This window comes from Saccopteryx leptura, chromosome 3, assembly GCF_036850995.1.
Source record: "Saccopteryx leptura isolate mSacLep1 chromosome 3, mSacLep1_pri_phased_curated, whole genome shotgun sequence".
NCBI classification, from domain to species: Eukaryota; Metazoa; Chordata; class Mammalia; order Chiroptera; family Emballonuridae; genus Saccopteryx; species Saccopteryx leptura.
Window position 1 is genome coordinate 194,337,687 of NC_089505.1, and position 17,698 is coordinate 194,355,384.

Sequence of the window (17,698 nt, forward strand, 5' to 3'; positions counted from 1 at the left end):
CCGCTCTGTGGGATAACACGGGTGCCCACTCCCAGGGCTTTGGAAGGAATCTCTCACCCATTATCTGCGTGCGCCGACCAGGGGATCGGGGAAAATGGCTGCCCCACTTGTCTTTCTTTGTCTGGGTTTGGTGCGAGTGTTAGCTTGTATTGCCCAGTTGCCACAGGAACAGTTTTTCCTTGGCTTGGATCTCCGTTCCACAGCCTGGTTTGGCCGTTTGTGCCGCAGCCTAGATCTATTCACCCCCTTTGCCCACCTCAGTTTCTATATTCTCAGTTCCCAGTGAAAGCCGCCCTGTTTAGGTTAGTGAGGAAGGTGGAGCATTTCTTACTCCCTATTTCCTTCAGGGTTTTATTATATATTTAGCCAATTTTTCGCTCGACCATACCTTCTGGTGTATTGCGAAACATCTGGAGGCTCCAAGGATAGGTTTTTCTGTTTCTGGTTGAAGATCTTGTTGAGTTTTGGGGGAGATTTATCGGTATCACTTCCTACCCCGCCATTACTCTGACATCATCTCAGAAGTTGCTTCTCTAGTACATGTTACCAGCCTTCATTCTGTTTCCAGTGCATGCCTCTATTCGGGAAATTGCTATCATCTCCTAAACTCATGTGTGATGGTTGCATCAGAGGAAGGAAACATTGTGCTCTTGTTAATTTTCTGCTGATTTTGCTGACATTTCTAACCCCATACAGAAAGCCCAAAACTTTCTGTTCAAGAATATTTTAGAGTAGCTAAATGAGCATATAATTGTTGACATACTAAATTAAAAGGGTTGACTCATGTTACCCTGGAACCAATTCTATATTCTTAGATGCTGTCACCTTACAAAACTCGAGTGTTCTTAAAGATAACTCGCCTTTTCCTGGACTCTCCTGAATGTCTACATCCTGTCCCTCCAAAATCTAGAGCCCTGCTAAATGCTAACAACCAAAGGATGGATGTTGTCCTGTGGGAATACTAAGCGTGATAAGCTAAAGAAAGCAAAGAAGTTCCTTGAGAATAATTGGATTTAATGTCTTATTCATGGAACAGACTTGAACTGGAGAAGAGACAGAATTGATTTTTATGTGGCTCACTGGCTGTGCCCACAGGAGCCAAGCTCTCCTCTAGCTCCTGTCGCCATTGTGATCAGGGACGATCCTGCTGTGTTGCTGCTGGGCTTCTCCTATGATAGTCCTGGCTCTCCCCTCCTTAGCTCTGGTTGTAGCACAGGCTGCAAATAAATTGCTAACATTTAAGTGCATCTGTTGCAAAGACAGAAGCACAGAGGACACTAGGGAAATTTCAAACCAAATTTTAGGACTGAGCTCATAAAAGCATGCGCCATCTGTGGAATTTTGCTCATATGCATCACTATAATGGGGGGGGGGCAATGGAGAAGAAATAAAAGAGAGATAAAGGATTGCAGAGTAACTGGATTTAAAATTGAAGTTTCTCTTCTCAGATCAGTTCATAGGTGGCATTTGGGTCAGGCAAGATACCAAATACCTTTCCTCATTCTGAGAGGTCTGGTCTGCATGAATAGTTTATTTCAAATTCATTGCACTTCTGAGTCTAAACAGAGTCCTCTCCGTCCCACGGTATTGGTCCTGTGCAAAGGTTCCAGACTTTCCATCTTTCTGCAGCTTTGCTTGAGGGTGGGGCTGAGTCTGCCTTTTTCCTGTTATTCCTGTGAGTAAACAAAACCAAAACAAAAACCCCATGCCATTTTCTGATAAGCACTTTACATTTCTATAGACCAGGGATAGGAAAGTTCCTGCAGAATCCCTTTATAGATAGATGATCACTCTTATTGTCTAACAAGCTTTCATTGTTTGTGGATTTCATTTCCCTCCACAGTTCAGGGCACTTTGGAAAAAAAGTTTCTATTCAGAATTTTTCCACTCATAATTCAAGAAAAAAGAGTCATGCAGTATAATAAGGATAATTAGCTCCAACTAGAAATAAAAAGCTTGGCACCACCAAACCCCTCCTCTGTACTCAGTATCCCATTTATCATTTTGTGTACTCTCTGTCAAGGCCAATTACTACTTTTTAATTACTAACCTGTTGAAGAATAAAGGAAAATACAATGTAGGACTTCAATAAATTGTAGTTTCTTCCAGTACCATCTCAATAAAACTTTTTTTTTCTGTTTTATTTATATTTAAGTCTGAACGATGTTTTATTATTTTTTCTGTTCATTTCTTTTCTTAAGATTAATTTTAATGAGGTGACATTGATAAATCAGGGTACATATGTTCAGAGAAAACATCTCTAGCTTATTTTGACATTTGATTATGCTGCATTCCATCACCCAAAGTCCAAATGTCTTCTGTCACCTTCTATCTGGTTTTCTTTGTGCCCCTCCCCTCCCCCAACCCCCTCCCTCCCCTCCTCCCCACCCCATAACCCCCACACTCTTGTCCATGTCTCGGAGTCTCATTTTTATGTCCCACGTATGTATAGAATCATATAGTTCTTAGTTTTTTCTGATTTACTTATTTCACTCAGTATAATGTTATCAAGGTCCATCCATATTGTTGTAAATGATCCGATGTCATCATTTCTTATAGCTGAGTAGTATTCCATAGTATATATTTACCAAAGCTTTTTAATCCACTCGTCCACTGACAGACACTTGGGTTGTTTCCAGATCTTCACTATTGTGAACAATGCTGCCATAAACATGGGGGTGCATTTCTTCTTTTCAAACAGTGCTATGGTGTTCTTGGGGTATATTCCTAAAAGTGGTATAGCTGGGTCAAAAGGCAGTTCGATGTTTAATTTTTTGAAGAATCTCCATACTGTTTTCCACAGTGGCTGCATCAGTCTGCATTCCCACCAGCAGTGCAGGAGGGTTCCCCTTCCTCCACATCCTTGCCAGCACTTATTCTGTGTTGTTTTTTTGATGAGCGCCATTCTGACTGGTGTGAGATGATATCTCATTGTGGTTTTAATTTGCATTTCTCTAATCATTAGTGACGTTGAACATTTTTTCATATGCCTTTTGGCCATCCGTATATCCTCTTTGGAGAAGTGTCTATTCATTTCTTTTGCCCATTTTTTGATTGGATTGTTTGTCTTCCTAGTATTGAGTTTTACAAGTTCTTTATAAATTTTGTTATTAACCCCTTATCAGACATATTGTCAAATATGTTCTCCCATTGTGTAGTTTGTCTTTTTATTCTGTTCTTATTGTCTTTCGCTATGCAAAAGCTTTTTAGTTTGATATAGTCCCATTTGTTTATCCTGTCTTTTATTTCACTTCCCCGTGGAGATAAATCAGCAAATATATTGCTGCAAGAGATGTCCGAGAGCTTACTGCCTATGTTTTCTTCTAAGATGCTTATGGTTTCACGGCCTAGATTTAAGTCTTTTATCCATTTTGAGTTTATTTTTGTGAGTGGTGTAAGCTGGTGATCTAGTTTCATTTTTTTGCAGGTAGCTGTCCAATTTTCCCAACACCATTTGTTGAAGAGGCTGTCTTTACTCCATAGTATGCTCTTACCTCCTTTGTCAAATATCAGTTGTTCATAAAAGTGTGGATTTATTTCTGGGTTCTCTGTTCTGTTCCATTGATCTATATGCCTGTTCTTATGTCAGTACCAGGCTGTTTTGAGTACAATGGCCTTGTAGTATAACTTGATATCTGGAAGTGTGATACCTCCCACTTTATTCTTCCTTTTCAAGATTGCTGAGGCTATTCCTGTCTCTTTTGGTTCCATATAAATTTTTGGAATTTGTGTTCTATATCTTTGAAGTAAGTCATTGGTATTTTTTTTTTCATTTTTCTGAAGCTGGAAACAGGGAGAGACAGTCAGACAGACTCCCGCATGCTCCCGACTGGGGTCCACCCGGCACACCCACCAGGGGCGATGCTCTGCACACCAGGGGGCGATGCTATGCCCATCCTGGGCATCGCCATGTTGTGACCAGAGCCACTCTAGCGCCTGAGGCAGAGGCCACAGAGCCATCCCCAGCCCCCGGGCCATCTTTGCTCCAATGGAGCCTTGGCTGCGGGAGGGGAAGAGAGAGACAGAGAGGAAAGCGCACCGGAGGGGTGGAGAAGCAAATGGGTGCTTCTCCTGTGTGCCCTGGCCGGGAATCAAACCCGGGTCCTCCGCATGCTAGGCCAACGCTCTACCGCTGAGCCAACCGGCCAGGGCGTCATTGGTATTTTAATCGGTATTGCATTGAATTTATAAATTGCTTTGGGTAATATAGACATTTTAATGATGTTTATTTTTCCTAACCATGAGCATGGTATATGCTTCCACTTGTTTGTATCTTCCCTGATTTCTTTTATCAATGTTTTTTAATTTTCCGAGTACAAGTCTTTAATCTCCCTGGTTAACTTTATTCCTAGGTACTTTATTTTTTTGGTTTCAATGGTGAAAGAGATTGCTTCCTTAATTTCTCTTTCTGACAGTTAATTGTTAGTGTATAAAAATGCCTCTGATTTCTGAGTATCAATCTTATATCCTGCCACCTTGCTGAATTCATTTATCAGGTCTAGTGGTTTTTTGACTGAGACTTTAAGGCAAGGGTCCCCAAACTTTTTATACAGGGGCCAGTTCACTGTCCCTCAGACTGTTGGAGGGCTGGACTATAAAAAAAACTATGAGCAAATCCCTATGCACACTGCACATATCTTATTTTAAAGTAAAAAAAACAAAACGGGAACAAATACAATATTTAAAATAAAGAACAAGTAAATTTAAATCAACGAACTGACCAGTATTTCAATGGGAACTATGCTCCTCTCACTGACCACCAATGAAAGAGGTGTCCCTTCCAGAAATGTGGTTGGGGGCTGGATAAATGGCCTCAGGGGGCTGCATATGGCCTGCGGGCCATAGTTTGGGGACCCCTGCTTTACGGTTTTCTATATACAATGCCATATCATCTGCAAATAATGATAGTTTTACTTCTTCTTTTCCAACTTAAATGCCTTTTATTTCTTCTTCTTGTCTGATTGCTGTGTCTAGGACTTCTAGGACTATGTTGAATAAAAGTGGTGAAAGGGGGCACCCCTGCCTTGTTCCTGATCTTAAGGGTATTGCTTTTAATTTTTGCCCATTGAGTATGATGTTGGCTGTGGGTTTGTCATAGATGGCCTTTATCGTGTTGAGGTATATTCCCTGTATTCCCACATTGCTGAGAGTTTTGATCATGAATGGGTGCTGGATTTTATCAAATGCATTTTCTGCATCTATTGAAATTATCATGTGGTTTTTCTCTTCCTTTTGTTTATGTGATGAATCACATTGATTGTTTTACGAATATTGTACCAGCCTTGCCTCCCAAGAATAAATCCCACTTGATCATGGTGTATGATTTTTTTTTATATATTGCTGGATCTGGTTTGCAAATATTTTGTTGAGGATTTTAGCATCTAAATTCATCAGGGATATTTTTCTTTGTGTTATCTTTGCCTGGTTTTGTAATCAGAATAATACTCACCTCATAAAAGGAGCTTGGAAGTCTTCCTTCTTCTTGAATTTTTTGAAATAGCTTGAGAGGGATAGGAGTTAGTTCTTCTTTGAATATTTGGTAGAATTCACTTGTGAAGCCATCAGGCCCAGGACTTTTCTTTTTTGGGAGTTTTTTGATAACTGTTTCAATCTCATTTGTTGTAATTGGTCTGTTTAGGTTTTCTGATTCTTCCAGATTAATTTTTGGAAGATTATGTGTTTCAAGTAATTTGTCCATTTCATCTAGGTTGTCTAGTTTTTTGGCATACAATTCTTCATAGTATTTTCTTACAATATTTTGTATTTCTGTAGCGTCAGTTGTTATTTCTCCACTCTCATTTCTAATTTTATTTATTTGAGTCCTCTCTTTTTTTTCTTGGTGAGTTGGTTAAAGGTTCATCAATCTTGTTTACCTTTTCAAAGAACCAGCTACTGGTTTCATTGATCCTCTGTACTGTGTCTTTAGCCTCTATGTCATTTATTTCTGCTCTGATCTTTATTACTTTTTTCCTTCTATTACCTCTGGGCTTTACTTGCTATTCTTTTTCTAGTTCTTTTAGATGCAGGGTCAAGTTGTTTATTTGAGCTTTTTCTAGCTTCTTAAGGTATGCCTGTAATGCTATGAACTTCCCTCTCAGGACTGCTTTGCTGTGTCCCATAAATTTTGAGTTGATGTATGCTTGTAATTGTTCATTTCTAGGAATTTTTTTTTTATTTCTTCTTTGATCTCATTGTTAACTCATTCATTATTTAATAACATGCTATTTAGTTTCCAAGTGTTTGAGTATTTTTCAGTTTTTCTGTTGTGGTTCATTTCTAGTTTCATGCCACTGTGATCAGAGAAAGTGCTCGATATAATTTCAATCTTCTTAAATTTGTTGAGACCACTTTTGGGCCCTAACATGTGGTCTATTCTAGAGAATGTACCATGAGCACTTGAAAAGAATGTATATTCTGCTGTTTTAGGGTGAAAGGTTCTGAAGATATCTATTAAATCGAGTTGATCTAGTGTTTCCTTTAAGTCTGCTGTTTCTTTGTTAATTTTCTTTCTTGAGGATTTATCTAGTGATGTTAGTGAGGTATTGAAATCCCCTACTACTATAGTATTGCTGTTGATCTTGCCCTTTAAATCCATCAAAGTCTGCTGTATATATTTAGGTGCTCCTATATAGGTGCATAGATATTTATAACGGTTGTATCTTCCAGTTGGATTGCTCCCTTTATCATTATGTAGTGACCTTCTTTATCTCTTACTATATTCTTTGTTTTAATGTCCATTTTGTCTGATATAAGTATTGCTACCTCTGCTTTTTTTTCATTTCTATTTGCATGAAATATTTTTTTCCATCCTTTTATCTTCGGTCTATGTGCATCTTTTGTTCTAAGGTGTGTCTCTTGTAGACAACATATGTATGGGTCCTGTTTTCTTATCCACATAGCTACCCTATGTCTTTTGATTGGATCACTTAATACATTTACATTTAAGGTTATTATTGATATGTAGTTGTTAATTACCATTTTATTCTTTAAAACTGTATTTATGTTTTGCTATATTCTTTTTCTCCTTTGATTTGTTTACAACAGGCCCCTTAGCATTTCTTGCAGCATTGGTTTAGTTGTAGTGAATTCCTTGAGTTTTTTTTGTCTGGAAAGCTTTTTATTTCTCCTTCAATTTTAAATGATAGCCTTGTTGGATAAAGTAGTCTTGGTTGTAGGCTCTTGTTCTACATTACTTTTAATATTTCTTACCATTTCCTTCTGGCCTCAAGTGTTTCTGTTGAGAAGTCAGAAGTAATCCTTATGGGGGCTCCTTTGTAGGTGATAGTCTTTTTCTCTAGCAGCTTTTAATATTTTCTCTTTATCACTTAGCTTTGGTATTTTAATTGTGATGTGTCTTGGTGTAGATTTCTTTGGGTTTCTCTTTACTGGAGTTCTCTGTGCTTCTTGAACTTGTGAGACATTTTCCTGCCTTAATTGATGGAAGTTTTCAGCTATGATATGTTTGAACAAAGTCTCAATCCCTTGTTCTTTCTCTTCTTCTTCAGGAACCCCTATGATGCAGTTGTTATTTCTCTTCATATTGTCACAGAGCTCTCTTAGAGTTTCCTCAGACTTTTTGAGCCTTTTTTCCTTTTTCTTCTTTGCTTCCATGCCTTCATTTATCTTGTCCTCTAACTTACTGATTTGACTCTCAGCTTCATCTATCTTGCTTTTAATTTCTTACATTGTGTTCTTCATTTCTGATATTGTATTTGTCATTTCTGACTGATTCGTTTTTTATTATTTCAATGTCCTTTTTTATATTTGCTATCTGCTATCTCTTTATTTAGGTGTTCCTAATGACCATCTATTGTTGTTCTAATATCTTTGAGCATCCTAACAATTGTTATTTTAAACTCTGCATCTGGTAATTTGGTTATATCTGACTCATTCAGGTCCTTTTCTGGGGATTTCTCTTGATTCATTTGTGTTGCATTTCTCTGCCTTCTCATTTTGTCTGTGTAAAATAAGGTTTTGGCCACTGGAGTCTACTGGGTGTGGCCTCTGTGTTCCCTAGGTGTGATCTGTCTGCAGGCCTGCCACACCCTCTGCTGTTACTGCCTAGGGCATTTTGATATGGGCATTGCTGGTGCCCGCCCACTGGGGCTATTGCTGTGTTTTCTGCCTCTCCTTCATGGGAGTGGCTGTGATCATGTGCTTGGGTGTACAAGCCTCAGTGGCCTTGGCCTTTGCCCCGCCCCCACAGGTGGCATTATGCTCAGCCCTGAGGGCAGGGGTGAGCACCTTTGCTTGGCTGTGGGTCTCTGCCTGATCCTGGGCTTTTGCCCCACCCCTGCAGGAGGAGCCCACTTGTGGGATGGCTGCAAGCTTTGGCTCCACAGGCTGGGCAGGACTGCGTGCCCATGCTCAGTAGCAGGACTCTGCCTGTTCTGGGCTTTTGGCTCCACCCCGTGGGAGAAGCCATCTCCCAAGTCAGGCCACAATCCTCCGTTCTGTGGGCGGGGCAAAGCTGTGTTCCTGCACCCTTACTCAAGGGCCTGTCTCCACCCCTTTTGGGGCTCTTGCCCTTTCCGCACAGGCAGGATTCCAGGCAGCCCCCAGCTGGGCTTGACCACTTTTGCATGTCCCCTCCTCCCCATTTGGGCAAGATTGAGCTCACACTTGGGCCTCAGTGGTGGCCAGCCGGCTTCTGCCCTTGCCGACAGAACCACGCTTCCACATCTGGCTGCCACCCGCCCTTGGGCAAGCCCTCAGCTGTGTGCGTGGGGGCGCTGCAGCTCAGACCGTAAGACTCACTACTGTAGTCCTGAAATCTCCCTCCTTCTAAGCGACTCTGCTCTGAGTGCTGCAGGAGAGCTTGTTTGGCTGGTGTTCTGCTTCCCTTTGCTGGTATTGCTGTTTCCAGGGGAAATATTCACTTAAGATTTGGGGAGTGACTTGTCCCAGGGGTTAGGATGGCTGTCTTTCAAAATGTTTCTCCCTGTGCCTCCTAGATTACACTCTCTTCCTGTTACTTCGGTCCTCTCCTCTCTCCCCCTCCCCTGGAACCCCAGGTGAGTGGTTGTGAGAGACATTTTCTGTGTAGTCCCTTTAAAAAGAATCCTGGGTATGAGAAATCAGTCTCTTTCTCACAAACAGTATCCTGTCTTGTTTCCAGCTAAATACTGTCCATATGCCTCTTCTAGGCTCTGGGGCTGCAGGCTGGGGCTTTGTTCCTGGGACTCAGGACTCTCCCCTCTCTGCTAAACTTACTTCCCTCCACGCAGGTCTCTCCCGGCTGCTGTTCACTCCGGTGAGCTGGGCAGCACTCTTTGCATTTCCGCTTTTCCTACCATTCTCAGTGTGTCTTCTTCAGTGTTCCTTTATTGAAGAGTCCTCTTAGTTTAGTCCAAAGTTGGTTTTTGCAGATGATGGTTCTTATAATTAGTTTGTAATCCACTTTGGTTCTGGGAGGTGGAAGTTGGTGTGTCCGCCTACTCCTTTGCCATCTTGTCTTTCCCTCAATAAAACTCTTTCAGACCCAAATCTGTCCATATAATCTTACAGTTAAAAACTGCCATTGTTTGTCTGCAAAAGTATGACCAGAATTATTATAAGAATTATTTTAAATTATTATAAGAATAATTTTCAGTGTTTATGGAAGTGGCAGCTGGATTTCTTTAATTTAGATTCCTGTAAAATAAACGATAACTAGGAGTGATGATCTCACACTTAGTACATGTGAGGTCAGTTGGCAATGGGGGAAGGTCATATGAGGAACCACCCTCACCCATGCCCGCCAAAAAAAAATGGCCCAGGAGCATTTTGAGAAAGAACAACTGTCTATCAGTCAATGAAATTTCACCACCCACCACCACCCTACCAACACTATAAATTACCCTCGGGCGGGAGAAGCTGCGTGACTTCCCTGGCCCCTGTCTTGTGGACCAGTGAACCTTGCCTGGGAACGATCTAAATAAAGCTTTTGCTTGTCCACACTTGGTGGCTATGTTATTCTTTCTTCCTTGGCAGAAAATACCTTACATTTGGTGCTAAAACCCAGGAGGAGCTTGAGTCCACAAGGCTATTCCTCTCCCTTTCTCTTCTGAGGAAGATCAAGACCTCCAACCTCCCACCCACTTTGACACATAGTGCGGTAAGTCCCCTACCTCTGGCCTCCCTTCAGTTCTTTCCGACTCTGAGACTCTCTGTCCATAATTACAGCTGTGTCAGGGACCTCCTACCCTTTCTGAGTGCATGTGTGCCCATGGAGACATACCGGACACTCCCACTCTGCCTGACTCTCTGGTGGCCAGAGATTGAGTTGTGGGACACCAATTCTCATCTCTGATCACCCCAAGGCTGAGGGCAGCCATGGGGGGCACAGGAATCTAAACCTGGCTCAAAAACACCCCTAGGGTGCTTTATCCAGAATCTCTCAAACATAGATCCCTCTCTAAAGAAGAAGAAACTGATCTTCTCCACTGTGGCCTGTCCATGATACCCACTGGATAACTAGACCAGGTGGCCTCCTGAAGGGACTTTCGACTTTAACACCCTCACTGATTTACGGAACTATTGCCAGAGAACTATAAAAATGGTTGGAGATCCCTTACATTCAGGGCTTCAGGTATTTGCACTCCAGTCCTAATCTCTGTGCTGCCAGCTCTACGGCACAGGTGCTTTTAGCCAGAGAAACCTCAGCTAAACTCTCTGCTCCTGATCTTTCCTCCTTTGCTGACCCCCTTGAAGAATTCTCTCTACCTCCTGCACGACCCCCTCTGTCATGGTCCTCCTCTCCCTTAGCCGGATCCTCTTTCTCATTTGCCTGCAAATACCAGTCCCTCTGTCTCCTCCTCTGTCAGTACCCACACCAGATCTCACTCCAAGCCACAAGAGGGAGACAACTTTCTTTTCCCTCTCCGCAAGGTGGCTGGAGCAGAAGGAGTTGTTCAGGTTCATGTTCATTTTTCCCTCTTTGATCTGTCTGCAATCGAAAAGCATTTAGGTTCCTACTCTTCTAATCCTACCATCTATACCAAGGAATTCTAATATCTCACTCAGGCATATGACCTCACTTGGCATGATCTCTATGTTATATGTCTTCTACCCTTACTCCCACAAGTGAGACCAGATTCAGATGGTGCCATGGACTCATGCCAATCAGGTCCACCTCACAAATGACCAAATGCCAGTTGGGGAACAGGCGGTCCCTGACATGGACCCCAACTGGGATTGCCAGACTGGACAAATAGGAGGAGACGATGAGACCAAATGGTTGAATGCCTTATAGCTGGCATGCAGAGCGCAGCCCAAAAGGTAGTTAACTATGACAAATCAAGAGAAATTACTCAAGGACCTGAGGAAAACCAGGCCCTCTTTTTGAACCTCCTCACTGATGCTATGGTCCTCCACACTCATTTAGACCCTGCCTCCAATGCTGGAGCTACTATATTAGCTACTCATTTTATTTCCCAATCAACCCCGGACATTCAAAAGAAACTTAAAAAGGTGAAAGAGGGCTCCCAAACCCCTGTCCGAGACCTGATGAACATGGTATTTAAAGTTTTTAATGGTCAGGAGGAAAAGGTCGAGGCTGCTTGCCAGGCCCACATGCAGCAAAAGGTAACTCTCCAAACCCAGGCTCTTGTGGCAGCCCTGAGGCCGGCAGATCAACAGGGGCAAGGCATAGGAGGTGCCCGACCCAAATCTGGGTCACAAAGAGAAACCCCACCAGGAGTTTGCTTTAAATGTGGCAAAGAGGGTCACTGGGCCCGGCAGTGCCCCTGCCTGAGGCCGCCTACTAAACCCTGCCCTGACTGCAAGCAGCCTGGCCATGGCAAAGGGATGCCTCCCTTGGGTAACAGGCTCTTCTTTGGTGCCTCCATGCAGAGGACAAGCCACCCAAATGGGAGGCCAAGCCAGCCAGGCAGGCTCATGGCTCAAACTTCTCGGTCTCATGGATGACTGACATGGCCTGGACTCGAAGACTCCCATCACCCTCACCGAGCCCAGGGTAATGCTACAGGTAGCGGGTAAGTCCATCTCATTTCTTGTGGACATGGGGGCTACCTTCTCCCCTTTTCACACTCCTTCTTAAGTATGCCCTCATGCCCTGTACCCCTCCTGGGTCAGGACATTCTACAAAGTCTCAGAGCCACTATCCAACTGACAACATCCCTGAGAGCATCTTCCCACCTACTCTTACCACCCCTGACTGAAGGCTCTCCCACTACCACAGATCACCCTAACCCGATCACACCCCCTATTCCACCAGACGTCATCAACCCTCAAATTTGGGGCACCTCGACCCCAGTGGTAGCGACCCACCACCCACCTGTTCACATCCGCTTGAAGAATCCCTCCCAATTCCCATCTAGTCCCCAATTCCCCATTTTGGTGAATCATCGACAGGGCCTTAAACCCATAATTACCCGCCTCTTAAATCAAGCCTACTCATCCCTAGAGACTATCCCTGCAATACCCCCGTCCTTCCTGTTTGAAAACCCTCAGGGGCCTACCGCCTCGTACAAGACTTATGCCTAATTAACAAGGTGCTTGTCCCCCTCCATCTGGTGGTCCCTAATCCATACATATTACTTTCACACATTCCCTCTGACACCACTCACTTCATGGTCTTAGACCTCAAGGGTGCCTTCTTTACCATTCCTCTACTACACCCTGATTCTTACTTTCTGTTTGCCTTCACCTGGACGGACCTGGACACTAATGCAGCCGAACAACTTACGTGGACTGTCCTACCTCAGGGATTTAGGGACAGCCCACACCTGTTTGATCAGGTGCTAGCTTGGGATCTAGCTACATGCAATCTCGAGACAAGTACTCTCTTACAATATGTAGATAACCTACTCCTCTGCAGCCCCTCACTGTCTACCTCAAGGAAACACATCGCCACCCTTAACTTCCTCGCCATGAAGGGGTATCGTGTCTCCTCTACTAAGGCTCAACTCCGTTCTCAGTCCATAGTCTATCTGGGCATCACCTTAACTTCCACTACCCAAGGTCTCATTCTAGATCAAACTCAGACCCTCCACAGTTTCCAACCACCTACCACTGCAGATCAAATTCTTTCCTCGGTCTAATAGGATTCTTTCAACACTGGATTCCCAATTTTGCTCTCTTAGCCAAACCCCTCTACGAGGCTGCAAAAGAGACTCCCACGGGACCTCTCACATCCCCCAATGCTGTTAAAAGAGTTTTCTCTACCCTTCGAGATGCCCTCATCTCCTCTCCCCCTCTCGCTTTACCTGACCCCAGACATCCCTTCCACCTTCTCACTGATGAAAAGCATGGTAATGCAATTGGAGTACTGACTCAACCTGTGAGGCCTACATACCTTCCTATAGCATACCTTTCTAAACAATTAGACACCACCATCAAAGGCTGGCAGTCCTGCCTCTGGGTACTGGGCAAGGCAGCTGAACTCACCAAGGAGGCTACTAAGCTGACCCTTTCCCAACCCATCACTGTCTTCTCCTCCCACAGGCTCACCGACCTCCTTTCACATAAGTTTTTCTCTCTGTTAGGTCCTTCTCACTTACAAGAATTTCACCTCCTGTTCATAGAAAACCCTTCAGTCACTCTTTTGCCTTCTCCCTGACTCAACCCAGCCACTTTACTGCCAGCTCTAATGACACTTCCCATCCACTCTTGTACGGAGCTAATAGATTTCCTCAACAGACCTTGAGATGGATTATCAGATTCTCCTTTAAAAGATCCAGATCTCATACTCTTTGTAGATGGGAGCTCTGTACAGGGACCTGACAGACGATGATGGGTAGCCTACACTGTGGTCACAACTTTCTTCACCCTAGAGCCCAACAGCTGCCAGAGGGCACCACCTCCCAGAAAGCATAGCTAATTGCCCTCACGCGGGCACTCACTCTGGCCCAGGGAAAATGCATAACCATATATACTGACTCTAAATATGCTTTTCTTATCACCCACAGCCACTCTGCCCTCTGGAAGGAAAGGGGCTTTCTCACTATCAAGGGATCCCCCCTAATCAATGCTACCCTTATTTCTAAACTTTTGCAGGCATTACAGCTTCCCGCTGAGGTGGCTGTGGTACATTGTAGGGGCCATCAAACCTCTCAAGACCTGGTGGCCTTGGGAAATGCTCGGGCTGATGCGGCAGCTCGAAACCTCACCCTGGGAGCCTCCCCCACTCCTCTCATGTTTATTTCCACCTCCTTGAAACCTTCCTACACTCCTGAGGAAGAACAGACCCTTCTCAGAAAAGTTAGAGACATATGCAACCGGGATGGATATTTCTCGGAGATAGAATTGCCTTACCAAAAGGACAGGCTGAAACTCTCCTTACTGATATCCACTGTTTCTTACACAAAGGACCAAAAAGCTCTCTATCGATTCAATTTTTTTTAAACATAATTCCGTATTGCTTTTTTTTAAAAAAATTATTTATTAAATTTAATGCAGTGACATTGATAAATCAGGGTACATATGTTGAGAGAAAACATCTCTAGATTATTTTGACATTTGGTTGTGCTGTATACCTCTCCCCCAAAGTTAAATTGTCTTCTGTCACCTTCTATCTGGTTTTCTTTGTGCCCCTCCCCTCCCCCAACACCTGTCTCCTTCTTCACCCCATCTCCCCTCCCCCCACCCCCCACCCCTGTTGCCATCACATTCTTGTTCATGTCTCTGAGTCTCATTTTTATGTCCCTTCTTATGTATGGATTCATATAGTTCTTAGTTTTTTTTCTGATTTACTTATTATTTCACTCCGTATAATGTTATCAAGGTCCATCCATGTTATTGTAAATGATCCGATGTCATCATTTCTTATGGCTGAGTAGTATTCCATAGTATATATGTACCAAAGCTTTTTAATCCACTCGTCCTCTGACGGACACTTGGGCTGTTTCCAGATCTTCGCTATTGTAAACAATGCTGCCACAAACATGGGGGTGCATTTCTTCTTTTGGAGCCGTTCTATGGTGTCCTTGGGGTATATTCCTAAAAGTGGGATAGCTGGGTCAAAAGGCAGTTCGATTTTCAGTTTTTTGAGGAATCTCCATACTGTTTTCCACAGTGGCTGCATCAGTCTGCATTCCCACCAGCAGTGCAGGAGGGTTCCCTTTTCTCCACATCCTTGCCAGCACTTATTCTGTGTTGTTATGTTGATGAGCGCCATTCTGACTGGTGTGAGGTGATATCTCATTGTGGTTTTAATTTGCATTTCTCTAATGATTAGTGATGTTGAGCATTTTTTCATATGCCTATTGGCCATCTGTATGTCCTCTTTGGAGAAGTGTCTATTCATCTCTTTTGCCCATTTTTTGATTGGGTTGTTTGTCTTCCTGATGTTGAGTTTTACAAGTTCTTTATAAATTTTGGTTATTAACCCCTTATCAGACGTATTGTCAAATATGTTCTCCCATTGTGTAGTTTGTCTTTTTATTCTGTTCTTGTTGTCTTTAGCTGTGCAAAAGCTTTTTAGTTTGATATAGTCCCATTTGTTTATCCTGTCTTTTATTTCACTTCCCCGTGGAGATAAATCAGCAAATATATTGCTGTAAGAGATGTCCGGGAGCTTACTGCCTATGTTTTCTTCTAAGATGCTTATGGTTTCACGGCCTAGATTTAAGTCTTTTATCCATTTTGAGTTTATTTTTGTGAGTGGTGTAAGCTGGTGATCTAGTTTCATTTTTTTGCAGGTAGCTGTCCAATTTTCCCAACACCATTTGTTAAAGAGGCTGTCTTTACTCCATTGTATTTCCTTACCTCCTTTGTCAAATATCAGTTGTCCATAGAACTGTGGGTTTATTTCTGGGTTCTCTGATCTGTTCCATTGATCTATATGCCTGTTCTTATGCCAGTACCAGGCTGTTTTGAGTACAACGGCCTTGTAGTATAACTTGATATCAGGAAGTGTGATACCTCCCACTTTATTCTTCTTTTTTAAGATTGCTGAGGCTATTCGTGTTCTCTTTTGGTTCCATATAAACTTTTGGAATATGTGGTCTATATCTTTGAAGTATGTCATTGGTATTTTAATTGGTATTGCATTGAATTTATAGATTGCTTTGGGTAATATAGACATTTTAATGATGTTTTTTCTTCCTAACCATGAGCACAGTATATGCTTCCACTTGTTTGTATCTTCCTTGATTTCTTTTATCAATGCTTTGTAATTTTCCGAGTACAAGTCTTTAGTCTCCTTGGTTAAGTTTATTCCTAGGTACTTTATTTTTTTCGTTGTAATTGTGAAGGGGATTGTTTCCTTAATTTCTCTCTCTGACTGTTCATTGTTGGTGTATAAAAATGCCTCTGATTTCTGAGTATTGATTTTATATCCTGCCACTTTGCTAAATTCATTTATCAGGTCCAGTAGCTTTTTGACTGAGACTTTAGGTTTTTCTATATACAATATCATATCATCTGCAAATAATGATAGTTTTACTTCTTCTTTTCCAACTTGAATGCCTTTTATTTCTTCTTCTTGTCTGATTGCTGTTGCTAGGGCTTCCAGGACCATGTTAAATAAGAGTGGTGAAAGGGGGCACCCCTGCCTTGTTCCTGATCTTAAGGGTATTGCTTTTAATTTTTGCCCATTGAGTATGATGTTGGCTGTGGGTTTCTCATAGATGGCTTTTATTATATTGAGGTATGTTCCCTGTATTCCCACTTTGCTGAGAGTTTTGATCATGAATGGGTGCTGGATTTTATCAAATGCTTTTTCTGCATCTATTGAAATTATCATATGGTTTTTCTCCTTCTTTTTGTTTATGTGATGAATCACATTGATTGATTTATGAATATTGTACCATCCTTGCCTCCCCAGAATAAATCCCACTTGATCATAGTGTATGATTTTTTCCATATATTGTTGGATCCAGTTTGCTAATATTTTGTTGAGGATTTTAGCATCTATATTCATCAGAGATATTGGCCTATAATTTTCTTTCTTTGTGTTGTCTTTGCCTGGTTTTGGAATCAGAATTATGCTCGCCTCATAAAAGGAGCTTGGAAGTCTTCCTTCCTCTTGAATTTTTTGAAATAGTTTGTGTAGGATAGGAGTTATTTCTTTTTTGAATATTTGGTAGTATTTTGTTTTGAAGCCATCACGCCCCGGACTTTTCTTTGTTGGGAGTTTTTTGATAACTGTTTCGATCTCATTTGTTGGAATCGGTCTGTTTAAGTTTTCTGATTCTTCCAGATTGAATTTTGGAAGATTGTATGTTTCAAGGAATTTGTCCATTTCATCTAGGTTGTCTAGTTTTTTGGCATACAGTTCTTCATAGTATTTTCTTACAATATTTTGTATTTCTGTTGTGTCAGTTGTTATTTCTCCTCTCTCATTTCTAATTTTATTTATTTGAGTCCTCTCTCTCTTTTTCTTGGTGAGTCTACTTAAAGGTTCATCAATCTTGTTTACCTTTTCAAAGAACCAGCTCCTAGTTTCATTTATCCTCTGTATTGTTTCTTTAGCCTCTATGTCATTTATTTCTGCTCTGATTTTTATTATTTCCTTCCTTCTACTACATTTGGACTTTACTTGCTGTTCTTTTTCTAATTCTTTTAGATGCAAGGTCAAGTTGTTTATTTGAGCTTTTTCTAGCTTCTTAAGGTATGCCTGTAGTGCTATGAACTTCCCTCTCAGCACTGCTTTCGCTGTGTCCCATAAATTTTGAGTTGTTGTATGCTCATTATCATTCGTTTCTAGGAATTTTTTTATTTCTTCTTTGATCTCATTCTTAATCCATTCATTATT